We start from the raw sequence: 12,021 nt of genomic DNA, 5'->3' as shown, positions 1-12,021 counted from the left end.
CACCCACCTGTCTACATCCTCCTTTCAGGTAATTATAGAGAGTCATAAGGCCCCCTGTTTATCCTCCTTTTCTCCAAACTGAGCATCCCCAGCTCCCTCAGCCACTCCTCATCAGACTTTTGCTCCAGCCCGTTTCCCAGCTCTGCTGCCTGTCTCTGGACACGATCCAGCACCTCAACGTCTTTCCTGTAATGAGGGGCCCAAAACTGAAAACAGGATTTGAAGTGTGGTCAGGGTGGTACAATGGCCTCAAGGCTTGTTCTCCAGGCTTACAGGATCATGCAGGCTGAGCAAGACGCTCATGCTGTCAGTTTTCTTCAGCCTGGCCAGCCCTATTGGTAAAATTGCTGCCTCTGTCCATGGAAGGGGTAGGTCTTCCTGAAATGAAGCCCCACATCATGGGAAACAAAGGACTTCTATAGTGTCCAAATTTTTGCAGTTTTTCCCTCTTCATAGGGACCTAGTCCAGCACTGAGCTCAGCTCTCAGGCTCCTGTGTGTCAGTGCTACACCACTAAGATAAATTCATCTGGCTGATCTGCTCAGCTGGGGACCAGCCATGTTCTTTACATTCAGATCTCAGCACTCTCTGGTCCAATCTGACTGTTTCTTCACTCTCAAAAAATTCTCTTCTGGAAGGAGTGACTTCTGCAAGCAATACAAGGGCATTGGCAACACAGCTGGTTTCTCAAAGAATTATGGAAAAGCTTACAATATGTAATGACAGCACAACGTGTATGCAAAATGATGCTCCCATCCCATTCTCCCATTGCAAATGCCTAAGCTTTATATTCCTGTTGCCTTGCCTCATGGCAATACTTCAGTGGCTCTCACGTGGTTTGAAAACAAAAGAGGCAGCTCCACCTAGAGGTCTGTGACAAGGCAGGAAAACCTGGTTTTCATAGTTCTGCACTTAGGGGTTTCTGTCTGATGCAGTGCTGTGTACGTGGGAGTGCTCTCTCTTGTGCACGGTGGTTTTACCTTCTGGTTTCTGAATTTGTTATAAGTTCTAAGATTTTTGGAGCAGGGCCTTGAGCATCTGTATGTGTAGTTTGCTGCCTGTGTACAGAGTTTGGGACAGAAACAGGGTGGGTGGAGAGGTCCTGAGCATTGTTTCTCCCTGATTCTTTACAGACATCTCAGAATTTCTCAGTGCAATATGAGAGAGAACTGCACTCGAGCCTACATTGGTATTTTCTGGCTGAGCCCACACTCTGATTCCAAAGGAGGGAAGAGTCCCACTGTGGTAATCACCATGGAGTGGGGATGGGAATATGCTGGTAACTTTTACTCATAGATGTACACCAACAAAATGGCTACTTTAAGTAATTAGGAATCTAACAGTTTGATTCAAAGGGTACTTGTGATGGTATCTTTGTATCTCAGAGCTCTCACAGCACTGAGATTTTAAAGATCTTGGTAAAAGTGCATACACTGCATATTTTTTTCCTATCAGTAATGATTAAAGCATAAACACAGAGATGCATCCACTGCATAGCATATCCCAGAGTGCAGGCCTGGCACAGCACTGCAATTGTATGCTGTTTTTGGTTCTGAACCAAGAGGAGAGTTCTTTATAATGGACTGAAGAATAAAAATCAATCTTTAGGTAGAATTTAAAGGTTAATAATGCTCAATTACATGTTTCTTTTTCTTCTAATCACCTCATCCAGGTAATTGTTCCCTTCTATCTTTGAGCATCCTTCATCACCATTACATTGTCTATAGTGTACTCATCTCAGAATACTTTTAAGTTCATTTGCTCTAACCCTTTTCTTCTGTCTTTTCAACTTCCATCTGTACTATAGGTATTAGAGATGACAGATCTGGTGGTTACCAGAAAATGTACAGATAAATAGAAATTATTGGTCAATGCTAACATTTCAGAGGAACAGAGTTCAGCACTTGAGGTGAAAAAAGAATATGAAGTTCTTGGCAGATGAGACTTTGTTTTAGTGAGAAAAGGAAATTTAATGAGAGGGCAGGAAACTGATAGATGAGGCTCAGTCTTGACTGAAAAAGAACTTAGAGGGCTTGCTGATCCTTTGTCAGAATTAAAGGAGTCAACTCAGATATTATTAGCATTAGTCTACAACATGCAGTCATAATAGTCTCATAATGTTAATACTTTTTTTTCTCCTTTTTAGCTTACTTACTGTTAAACAATATCTACAATTGTTTTAGCACAGATTATAGTCTTTTTTAAGTCTTTGGAAGACTTGAAAAATTGCAAAGTTAAACTATTCAGGAAAAGAACAACATCCTACTTCTTAAGGAATAATACTAATATTAGATTGGGGTGTTGATTAAGGCACGAACTCCACTCAGACACAAACGAGTGCCAGAGCAGAATTACAGTTTATTTCAAACTGCTTAGGTTTAAATACAATGCTTAAACATGTCACATGACCTTCCAACCACTGACAATCAAGTATTGTCAGAGCATATGTAAGAACCCAGAAGACTACAACTTCCATGGTTCCTTGTTACATTCTTCCTGCCACATCTCCCCCCTCTTTTTATTAACAAGTTGAGAAGCAATACATTTTTAACATTCTTATTATAACCAATCTTATTTCAACTAATTATAAAAAACAGGGCCTATCGTCACAAGGCCTTTATTGAACAGTTTACAACTTTATTGGTTCATGCAATATTCAATCAATCTCAAATTTCCCAGGGTTTCCAGGTGTGGATAACCTTTTATCTGAGGGTGACTTTGTGTAATGGCATCATCTTTATTTAAAAGGGAAATGTGTTGGGTTGTAGATGTTGTGTTTGAGGTGGTATTGTTTGAAGTAGTGTTTAAGATGTCTTGCTATAAAGTGTATTTGCGTTCACACACACACATACATATCTCCACTCAACTTTCTCATTCATACTCTGGTGGCCACAGTTTCATTCTCTCCTTACACATGCATTCTTAAACCCTTTATTGTGTTTGACTCATGGAGTTTTGGTTTTGTATTGGTTACTGTTTATGTGTTTCTTTTGGTTCTGTTGTATCATTTATTGCTTCTTTGTGATTATCCCTGTTTTAAAGAAATGTTAATGTAGATTTACACACATAGGGACTAGATCCATATCTCTTCTCTCTTCCCCCCCTTTTTTGTGTATTTATAGCATGTTTCTCAGTGTGTGGTGTGTTTTTTTTGTTTTGTTTTTTTTTTTTAGGTTTGAGAGATCAATAGATTAGTGAAAGGGTTTTTGTACATAGTGAGGCTGTGTTTATATGGTTTTCTGGTAGTGTATGTAAATGCATCACCTCTGTTTTAAGGAAAGGCCATTGTTTTATTGATTTTGGGCTACCTGTTGGGTCACTTGTGGGTTCAGCTGCAATAAAGCTGCTTTTGGGAAAATCTGCTGTTAATTGACTTCCTCTTTGACAGAGGCAGTCTCTGTTCTACAGAATGAGTGATTTCAGTGGGTCCAATGGAAACAGAGTTAATGTTTGGGTTATTGCTGGTTATAATGTCTCTGTTTTGTTTTGGGGATGCTAGTTTCAGAAAACTTGTTAAATAGGTTTGGATGTTTTTTAAGGGCCATTGTGAGGTTATATCTGTTCTGCTGCTAGAAATGTTTGATATTCCTGTCTTTGCCTCCCATTCTCATTGTTTAATTTGGGTATAGGCCAATTTATGCATGTTTGTGTTTTGAGTGGATTTAGAGGTGTGTATTGTTGTATGTTGCAACTTTGTGGAGCATCTTTGGGCTTGTGTTGTATGAGGGTTTTGTTTGTTTTGCTTTCTCAAGGCTCTTGCAGTGACTGTGTATAAAGAGTTATGTGTTTCTGCAGTTGAAATTGTAACTGGTTGTTTGTTTGCTACTTAAATTTGGCTTTCCATGTTGTGTATGGCATATTGTCTAACAGCATTTTAAAATAGTGAGAAGTTAATACTTGATTTGGGGCCCCTCTTATTATTATTCTTACCCCCTGTAACACAAAAGAACTTTTTATAATAGCAGATAATCTGTCAATTAGTAAAGTTGTCCTTTTTTGACTTAGAAAATTAAACATGGTAGTTGATAGCTGTGTGTCTGCTGTGCTTTGCAATGTTACCTCTAGGTTGTTGGTTCTGTCAGGAGGTGGATTGTGTTGTCCCAGTTGAAATTCTCGCAGTACAAAACCAACAGCTGTCATCGCCAGCAACGCAGTCAGTACATGTACTGTCCACTTCAACGTCAGTAGCTTTGACTTTGCTGATGGTCTGGGCTTGGGTAGGCAGATGTTCTGTGTGCTTTCCCAGTCTGCATCTTCTTCCTCGAGCTGAAGTAGTAGCTGTAGCCACGTTTGCTGTTCTTCCTCTTTTGCAGGATTCAAAACTGCTTGTCTTTTTTCTGGTTCTCTTGTCTCGCTGAGTTCAGTTTGCCACAGCTCAGCTAAGCTTTCTAGGGAGTCAATATCTCTTCTTCCTCCTCCATCAGGCCATCTTTGGCATAGAAGCTGTTCTGAGGCTGGTGAGGGCTGTGGGTTGGTTTCTTGGTAGGAGAGCCACAGTGATGCTTTAACTGTTGTGCATTTGATGTGAGTTGGTTGAACTGGTGGTGACGGAAGAGGCACTTTCACTTCCGCCTCACGGCCGGAGTAAGCTTGCTGTGTCCATGTTGCTGCGTGGTTGTTCTGCAGCGGTCTCATGGCCGCTGTGCAGCCAAAGGGCGTTAGTGGACTGCCCTGACCCCTGCAACAGCAGTCTGTTCGTTGCTCTCCCCGTTGCAGCCCCTGCTGCTGTCGGTGCCCTAGCCCCGAGCCCCGGCTGCCCGGCCACATCCCTGCAGTCTCTCTGCGGTGGTCTCATGGCCATCGCATGGCTAAAGGGAGCTAGAAGATTCTCTTCAGTGTCCTCTATAGACTCGCCGTCTGTTTGTCCGTCATAGTCATCCTCCCCCCTTCTGGGTGAAATGCCTGAACCTGGGGGTGGCGGCAGAAGTGAAGGCTTCACTTCCACCGCGCGGCAGGGGCAACATGGCGGTGCCTCCAGTGACACTCTCCTTCCGCACGCTGACTGTGCAACCGCCGCGTGACGGTCACCCCGTAACAGTCCTGGGGTCGGTGCTGTTCTGTGACGGTCCCCGGCTCCAGCAGCACCACTCGCTGCTCTCTACGGCACGGGCTCAGCTGCAGCCATGGGCGCTGGCACAAAGCCAGCATCCCCCCCACTGCCATGCCATGGCAGTTTATGCCAGTCCATAAACAGATCTCTGGCACCCACTGCAGTGGATTTGTTTACCAATCTCTCCATCATTTGCTGTTTCACCTGTAGTTTCAAGGCTCAGTCTCCTTTCGTCTGAAATACATCTATATACTGTTGCAGTGATGGGCCCTGATCTGACTCATGACTCTGAATCTTAACATAATTTCCTAATTAACATAATTTTAAAATGAGCTAAATGTGAACCTGTTACCACATTCATCTAGGGCTCATCAGCTGAACTTAGGCAGCAGCTCCTGACCAAAGCAGTATAGAAAGTACAAACAAAGATATTTCACAAGTGGAAGGACCATCCTGTCAGTGTTCTGTGGCTGGCTGCACCAGCAAATCACAGAATCATTGAACCTTTTGGGTTGGAAGGGACCTTTAAAGCTCAATCTCCGTGCAGTGAGGGGGGATATCTTTAACTAAATCAGGTTCCTCAGAGCCCTGTCCAAATGGACCTTGAACGTTTCCAGGGACTGGGCATCCACCACCTTTCTGGACAACCTGTACCAGTCTTTCACCACACTCATTATAAAAAATTTCTTCCTTATATCGAATCTAAATCAGCCATCTTTTAGTTTAAAACCATTACTATTGTCTTACTGCAACAAGGTCTACTAAAAAGTCTTTTTCCATCTTTCTTATGAGCCCTCTCTAAGTACTGAAAGGTCTTCCTGAAGCCTTCTCTTTTCTGGGCTGAAGAATCCTCTCATAGGAGAGGTGCTCCAGCTGTCTGAGCATCTTTGTGGCCTCCTCTGGACCAGCTCCAACAGGTCCATGTCTTTCCTGTGCTGAGGACCTCAGAGGTGGATGCAGCATTCTAGGTGAGCTCCCACGAGAGCAGAGGGGCAGAATCATCTCCTTCGACCTGCTGGTCACTCTGCTTTTTGAGGCAGCCCAGGATGTGATTTGGTTTCTAGGCTGCAAGCACACACTGACGAGTCATATCCAGCTTTTCACCCACCAGTACCCCCAAGTCCTTCTTGGTAGGGCTGCTCTCAATCCAGTCATCCCCCAGCCAGTATTGATACTGGGGGTTGCCGCAACCCAAGTGTAGCACTTGGCCTTGTAGAGCCCCCTCCCAGGGGCTCATTTCTCAAGCTTGTCCGAGTCCCTCTGGATGGGATCCTGTCCCTCAGACAATCATAATGTCCTTTCAGTTGCTGTGGCAGGATCGACTCCTTTTCTGAGCTGACACTCAGATCCTTGGACAGAAAAAAGATCCAGTGACAGCAAAAGGAAAGAATAGCATACTTCGTGAAGTGCACAGTGACTTTGTTAGAAAGACCCACTTCTGCAAGAGGAGCTTGAGGGATGAGAGGAAACAGGAGAGGGAGGTTGGTACAATGGCACAGTATGCCATGCCAGAGGGGGAATGGAGTGCTCAGCCTTTTTGTACAGTAGTGTCTTGTATATCAGGGCACTGCAGGTTGAAGAAAACTGCTCAGACTGCTGGATGAAAGCCACTTTCATGAGAAGCTGCTGCCAGTCCTTCATGACAATTTGACACTGGTGTTGTTTTTCCATTGTTCTGAACCAAATGAGGGTGAAGAAAGCAGAGAGAGGTGTGCATCAGTGGTCTTCAGCATTCAGAATGTGGGAGGGAAGGTCTTTCAGATCTTGATAATACTGGGTAATATTCCTCACCTGCAGGCATTTGTGGCTCTAGGCTTGCTTGTAAACCAGAAGGCCAGAAGACAACTGTACAATTATCTGGACTAAATCTTCATGCAAAACAGAAAGCACCACCCTTGTTTGATGCATCAGTCCCAACAAAGAGGAACTAAAAGATATGTTTAAACTTGAATGTTGGATTCCAGCGAATTAGAAAGACAAAACCATGAATGAAGTGGAAGATTCTACAGCCTCCCACGTACACATTAATGTATCTTTACTTAAATCCCATTATTATATATGTGGGTGAAAGCTGCTGCCCAACAAAAAGATCCAGAAAAATCAGAAAAGCAGAGGGCACTGCAGATGCCTGATGCCTCAGAGCTCTCTGGTTTAAAGGAGGGGTTTGTTGGGCTCAGAGGGACTGGCAGGAAGGGCTGGCATGTGAATCGACTATCCACATAGATGTCTTGAACCCATTTCTGAGTGTGTCCATCATATTCGGGAATAAGTGAGAAACTAAATTATAAATAGTAGGGCAAGACTGCTGGGAAAGAAATAAATCCCAGTAAATCAGAACAATCAGTTTGTTCTCCAGTGTTTCCTGTACAAGTAATAAAATCTAATAACTGAGTTGCTGTTAACAGTTAATGACCACTGCATTTGTTAATGGACCCAGACAAATGAGAGCAGTTTAATACAACAAACAGACCATTAGCTGTATTAATGGTTGGCTTGTAGGAGTTAGGGCTCTTATAAACTATATTCTGCAGTTTATAATACCAGCACTTTATAAAATGACCTGGTGTTCTCCAAAAAATAAAAATTAATAAGGATCAGGTGAGCTCTAATGTAGTAGAAAATAAGTATGCATGGTAACTAAGAAAAGCTGATATTAGGTTAAAATCTCTTTTTCTAGTTTGCACTGGAATAAATCAGGATCAACAGCAGACACACAAGTCTTATACAGCTTAAATGAGTGGCAGCTCTGCTTTTGACTTCAATGAGTTTGGGATTGATCTTGTAATTATTATCATTAGAGAGGAATTGGATCTTTTCTTTTCCCCCCCCAGACCACAAATGATTCCACAAATGAGATATTTGGTCTTTAGCAGCTGTCGTTATTTAGAGGTTTAACAAGCACTCTTATAGAAAGAACTATAAAAGGCAAGTGGTATAAATAGACTAAAATTAATACAGGAACAAAACAGAGTTAGTTCCTGCTTCACTTGCCTCTACAGCTCTTTTAATTTTTGTATTTTTATAGTGTATTTAGCTGCAGTTTCATTTACAAGAAGTGTCAGCAGCATTTTTTGCAATGGTTGTTATGAAAGCCACAGTTTTTCCATCACTTTACAGACTGACTGCTGAATGTAACCAGTGTCTGGTAGAAATATGAAGTGGAATGATTTAAGCATTTGCTCTTAACTTGCCAAATGAGGATGACACTAAATTATTACAGAATTATAGGTTACTGAAGAAGGGAATAATTCACACTTTGGTAGGAAAAAGGCTCTAATTTGTGTATAGCTGCAGTGTGACATAAGGCCAGGTTTAAATCATAAGCTTACAACAGAGCTTGGCCAAATTCTTTGGCTTTGTTCATGGAGCTGAATTGCAAGTTTTCCAGATAGACCCCCAAAAACACAAGAGAGAAGTTGCATAAACTTATCCTTGTGGTCACTGTGACCTGAAGGAAGAATGCAGGAGTAAACTCAGAGAGTTGTTCCCATCTATGGCCATTCATCCACCTGCAGGAAATGGTGCCTAAGCCAGTCTAAAGAGGTGTCACTCTGCAGTTTTTTACTTAGATACGGAAATTACAATCCAGGGGAACAGAATAGGCTCACAGGGTCTCTCCTAGATTCATCATATCTCAGCCATGCTGTTCCATGTTCTTCCACTGTTGATTCCTCTCAGCTGGCAATTTGTGGTTTAAGAAGTTCCTGAGCCAGGGTTTATCTCATGGTCAGTAGCCACTAGTAAGTCTATCCTCCATAAATATCTAGTCCTTTATGAGGCCACTTATATTTCTGCCCCCCATTTTTGGCAATGAATTCTCAATTATTTTGTGAAAAGGTGTTTGCTTCTATATGTTTTAAACCTGTGACGTCAAAATTTCTGTGACTGCCCTTTAGGTCGTGGCTGGGAAAGAATGAAAAATCCCTTCCCATTCATCCAGCTCATACAGTTTTTGACTGTACAGATGTCTCTCACATTTTCCTCTTCAGTCATTCCTTCCCAGACCCAGAAATCTCAAGCTAGAGAGTCTCTCTCCCTTCTCAACCATATTTCACGCCTTTCATTATCGTCATCATCTTTTTTCTGTGCATTTCCTAGTTCTAGTCTGCAGTTTTTTAAATGCAGGGAGAAGTGGGCTTGCACATAATAAATGGTATGGATGTATCATTTATAAAGTGCCTGAGTGACAGTTTTGGCATTGCCGTCAGTTCTGTTTCTAATAATTACCAATAGTCAATTTGTCTTTTTGACTGTTGGTGAGCACTAAGCTGTTTTTTTTTCCAGGAGGTTCTCCACCACTACACCAAAATCTTCTCTCAGAGTGGCAGGTTATCAAACCTGCTTGTTTATCCTGTAATTTACCCATAATTCAGATTACATTGCCTCTTGTGCTTTATTTTCTGTTTGTTGTCATTGCATGTCTTCCAGCACGCTGCTGCTCAGGCGCATCAGATCTTTTCGTTCTTCTCAGGGGGTTTCTGGAACAACTCTGTGTCATCAGCCAACTGCTCAGGAAACCATCCAGCTTGGCAGGAAGCACTGGGAAGAGCCCAGCCTAGCTGAACACTGGAGGGCACAGAATGAATCACTGTGCCATGCCTGGAGCCCGGTCTCCGAGGTGCTGCGGAGAAAGAGAAGGGAATCCATGCTCCTGCAGTCCTGCCTGGCTCCCGGAGCTGTGCAGGGATGATCAGCGCTGTCATCACCAGATGGTGCTGCTGCATTCAGCCTCGCAAGGTCATTGTGTGTACGGATGTTTCGATTCCTTGAAGAAAATACTGAACTGGGGATGTTTTTCCACTGTGCAGATGTCTGGAGAGTAGGAAGGGTATGTTCTGACTTCGTGTCACTCCTCAGTTCTCTTTGAGAACAGGACATTTGGCCTTTGGCTGGGAGTTCAGAATAGGGGTGTGTTCAGATGCTGTTTGAGATGATCAGTTCCAGAATGTTCCAGTGTCTGAGTGGATAAACAAAATTAATTAGATTCACATCATATGCATCCACATGACTGATTTTTCCTCCAGCAGAAAACTGAGTCCCCCTCGGCCCTGGCCTGGGACGGGACGGGGTGGTGGCCATGACCTTTCGTCCATGGCAGCTGCTGGCCCGGAGCAGAGAGGCTCCTGCAGAAAGGCAGTGGCAGCCACGGAGCGGGTCCTGCAGTGCTTGGAGCAGCAGCAGCGCATGGCACAGAGTGGAGCAGGCCTGGAGTGGCCCGAAGCGGGCACAGAGCGGCAGCAGCGCATGGAGTGGAGCGGACCAGCTCCCACAGCAGCTCGGAGTGAGATGGGGGAGAGCAGACAGTGAGCAGTGAGCTCGGATGTCCCGCCGTGCCCAGCCCAGCCCAGGATGCCGGAGCAGAGGGAGCGGCAGCAAGCAGGATGGGCCAGAGTGTTCCCACGCCTGGGAGCGGAACAGAGCGGAGAGGAGGAGCGCAGCCAGCAGAGCTACTGCCACTGCTCAAATTTGCAACTCAGAGAGAGAGAGAAGCCACGCTGAGCAGGTTATTTCTGGATAGGACTCTGGTGAAAACTATTGGGGTATAGAGACTGAGCTGAATCGCAGAACCTGCGACCCGGGGGAGGTGTGGATCTGACTTGGAGGGGTCCCCTGAGAGCTCGCTCGCCTGAGAGGGACCCCACATAGCAGGGAAAAGACTCAGAGCTTTAACTCCCTGTAACCCGTGGTGAGGATGATGGTGGAGTGGGTTGTCCCCCCGCAGCCCATGAAGGACCATGGGGGGTGCAGAGACCCCCCGCACCCACATAAAGAGAGATTTCAGCTATGGCCCTGAGAGTTCTCCTCCTGCATTGATGCAGGGGGCCAAAGGGTGGTTCAAAAGTGTATTTAACACTGTTATATTCTCACTTGTTAGTTTTTATCCTGTCAGCAATAAATTTGGATACTATCCTCCTGTTGAGTCTGTCTTGCCTGTGTGAACCTCTCTCAAGCTTTAGCAATTTTTGGGAGGGTTTGAATCCGTCCAGAGTAAACCCATGACACATGGTCTAGTAACCATGGCAGTAGCGGATCAGGGTTGGACTTGATAAACTCAGATGTCCCTTCCAACCTGGCTGATCCTATGATTCTATGATTTTATGATTCTTAAGCTAAGGGGAAAGGGAGGGATAAACCTTCTTAACCTAAGGGGAAGGGGAGGGAAGAACCTTCTTAACCTAAAGGGAAGGGGAGGGATAAACCTTCTTAACCTAAGGGGAAGGGAAGGGAAGAACCTTTTTAACCTAAAGGGAAGGGGAGGGATAAACCTTCTTAACCTAAGGGGAAGGGGAGGGAAGAACCTTCTTAACCTAAGGGGTAGGGGAGGGAAGACCGTTCTTAACCTAAGGGGAAGAAGAGAGAAGAACCTTAACCTAAGGGGAAGGGGAGGGACGAAGTGTGGGCAGGAGAAGGGAAGGGAAGGGAGGGAGCTGTCCATAGGGATGGGGAGGCCAGGAGCTGCCTGGTTTTGCTGGCTGGCTCAGTTGGGCCCAGCATCAGCTGCAGCTCCAGCTGCGCTGAGAAGCTGACTCGTCCCTCGGTCTTTCGGTGCTGTTGGAGGGACGCTGGTTGTGTCGGTGGAGAGGATTATTTTGTTACTGCCCGTCGAAAAGCGGACAAGGCTGCAGTCCGCATGGTGGAGTAGGAGGGGCAGTCATCTTCAGTCATGACTTCAAGGGCTGGAAGAGAGAGGAATGGAGCCAAGGTCAGAGCCTGGATCTGCAGGGACTTGAGGAGCCCCTCCTGAAAGGCCATCCCAGCCAGTTTTGCCATGGCCAGGAGGGAGAAGGGGTCAACAGGATGAGCGGGAAGGTGCTGGCCCTTGATGCCCCCTGTGCCCCTGAAATATGTCCCTGCTCTGCCCACAGTGCAGCTTGTCAATGCAGGGAGCAGAGCCCTGTGCAGGTGGGGCAGGGATTGCAGTTCCGTGCCCAGGGTCTGTGCTCCTCCCCACCAGCCCCCAGTGAGAGCCC

The sequence above is a fragment of the Manacus vitellinus genome, unplaced genomic scaffold, assembly GCF_001715985.3.
Source record: "Manacus vitellinus isolate BGI_N305 unplaced genomic scaffold, ASM171598v3 scaffold_6_pilon, whole genome shotgun sequence".
Lineage (NCBI taxonomy): Eukaryota > Metazoa > Chordata > Aves > Passeriformes > Pipridae > Manacus > Manacus vitellinus.
Note: the sequence above shows the minus strand (reverse complement) of the source record.